At 32.7% G+C, this 2833-nt stretch overlaps 1 protein-coding gene across 1 annotated transcript in view; it reads right to left on the reverse strand.

Moving 5' to 3' along the window:
- The window catches only part of LOC107587708 (dynamin-1-like), a 9394-nt gene that overhangs the window by 1143 nt on the left and 5418 nt on the right, over positions 1-2833 (reverse strand). The gene's annotated exons all lie outside the window — the stretch shown is intronic.

Genomic DNA, 2833 nt, shown 5'->3' on the forward strand with positions numbered 1-2833 from the left:
GCTTTGCCAATACAGTGGAGTTCAAACGTCTGAGACCACTAGCTGAATTGTACATATACTCTACAGTTAAAACGTTTAAGTTAATTGATTAAATTAAATTAATCATTAAATTGATCTGAAATAAAATGATACCAAATAAATACTGTTCTTTAGAATTTTTTTATTTATTTTTTTTATCAAGGAATCATTAAAAAAGTGTATCATGGTTTCCACAAAATAAATAAATTAATACAGAAAACCGTTATTTTAAATTCTAAAAATATTTCACAATATTGCTGTTTTTACTGTATTTTTATCAAATAAATGCAGCCTTGATAAGCCTAAGAGAATACGTCAAAAAATATAAAAATCGTACAGACAACAATTTTTTTAACAGTAGTGTGTGTGTGCATGTTTATGTGGTTTATGAGGACACACATTTGTATAATAACATGGGTATGACATAGGTATTACAACGAGAAGGTGATTTATGAGGACATTTTCAGTGTCCCCGTAATTCAAAAGGCTTATAAATAATTCAGAATGAGTTTTTTTGAAAATCTAAAAATGCAGAAAGTTTCCTGTGAGGGGTAGGGTTGGTGTAGGGCGATAGAATATACGGTCTGTACAGTAGAAAAACCATTACGCCTATGGAGAGTCCCCATAAACCATAAAAACAAACCTGTGTGTGTGTGTGTGTGATTTCAAATAAAGTTTTATATTATAACAAATAAATATCAAATAAAAGTTAAGATTTAAGTTGACAAATTATATTGTCAGTATTACAATTTAAGGAAAATGAGTCACATCAAAAATCTACATACATTTCAGAAATTCTTAGTATTTGGTATGCTTTTAAGTATGCTTTTACTTTCAGATGTAAAGGTAAAAATTTTATTTCTCTGAATTTTCGACTGTAATTGATTAGTGTATGCTTTCAGGCTTTACTTTCATTACATCTGGAAGACTTCTTTTTACCCCAAATAACCTACAGTGCATATATAGGAGTGCTATATTTGTTCAGTATATTTGTTCTCTGAGAAATGAACGTCATGTTTCTTACAGATGAGCTACAGCTCTCAGAAGTGCAATGGATTTCCAGCAGCTTCTCCAGTGCAGTGGCATTGTGCGAAATCACTCAACTTTATCGGAAAAGGTCAGGATTAATTAATGATTAAAAAAAGCTATTTGTGTTTTTGTTTTAAACAAATGCACCACAATTAGGACCATAATAATCAAATTGTAATGCTATTTTTCAAATCCATTTTATATTAAAAGGCCAAAGTGAATTAGCAGACACAAACACACTCAATCAGACACACACACACACATACACACACACTAAAGAGGCCGCAGTCAATGCACACTTACCATTATCTCATCCTGAGGTGCGTTGCCATAGCAACAGAAGCAAAGCAAAGACAGGGTTTAAGATAGGTAATTATAAACTGGGAAATGCAGTAGTGAGAATAGACAAGATGAACAGAATACAAAAGTAGCAGAAAGATGCAAAGTTCAGTAACTAATTCACAGCATTAACACGAGAGATACAAAAGATATATATACATGCTTAAAATTCAGTCCAAATATAAAATTAGACCTATCATGCTGTTTTCTGTTAGAATAATAACTCAAATGTATGGCGAACAATGAACAGACACTTTTAAACTGTAAAAGTATTGTACAATCATATTTAGCATGTCTTTATGAATCAGTCTGTGATCTACTGTGAATATCTAGGGATCACAGAGGACACAATCACTGTGCCTTTGAAAAATAATTTCCAGACGGAGAAAATGCACGTGAACTCAAGTCGGAAAGCTCTAATAATACAAATCCAACACATCTTATAATGGTTAATGATGAGACCATAGAATTGCTCTTCAGAAAGCATTCATTGAACGACATTTTCAGTGTTAGTTTCTATGAACCTGATGATCTCCTCACAGTTATATTGGAGTGTTCTAGCTGTTTGCATTTTTAGGTGACAAACAATAATGTTAGTAAATGGTTAATAATGTTCTTACTTTGCAAAACCAATGAAATCCTCATGATTGGTGTTCATGTAGGCTAGCTCAATGTCAATTAGCAGCATGACCTGATGGCAGGAAAAGAATACACGTTGCTACTTGTTTTTCAGTTTTGCCACATGAGTTTGTATATGTGAGGGTTGGTAGGCATGTGGTAGAAAGGATGTACCTGATCCTTAGTGCGACTCTCTCAATCACGGATGTGCTGGGTGACAATCCTCTCCATTTCCTCTCTAAGCATGGGGTACTGAGCCAACTGTCCCAAAAAAAAACAAAAAAAAACAACACATACTGGATCAACTACAACCACTGAGACAATAAGCAGGGCTTATTGTTTAACTAAACCTTATTACCACAGACAAATGGACAAGGATTTTAGTGATTATCAGTTTAAGAATGGAGCTCACGGAAAAACATGTCTGGATGATATGCACCCCCAAAATAACATGAATTCAAATAAGAAATTCTAATATGCATAAAGACAATGAAGCCTAATGTAAAAAAGCAATCATTTAATTGTTAGAATAATCATTGAATTGCTGGAAATTAGTTTTGCATTATTTAGCTGACAATTTAACCCCTATCCTTCACCCCCATTCTCATTATTATAATGTGTATCGATGTTATTTTTGAGTTGAGAGTAATGAGTCATTTTGTCTGTACGCACTGACTGATATAATGCAAAAATGAAATAAATAAAAAACGATGCATTTACATAAATAGATCAAATTACTACAAATTACAAATTTTACTATTTAAACAATGTCTAATGTTTTGAGAATTATTGTGTGTGTGTGTGTGTGTGTGTGTGTGTGTGTGTGTGT

The sequence above is a fragment of the Sinocyclocheilus grahami genome, unplaced genomic scaffold (assembly GCF_001515645.1).
Source record: "Sinocyclocheilus grahami isolate Dianchi unplaced genomic scaffold, SAMN03320097.WGS_v1.1 scaffold95.1, whole genome shotgun sequence".
In the NCBI taxonomy this organism is placed as follows: domain Eukaryota; kingdom Metazoa; phylum Chordata; class Actinopteri; order Cypriniformes; family Cyprinidae; genus Sinocyclocheilus; species Sinocyclocheilus grahami.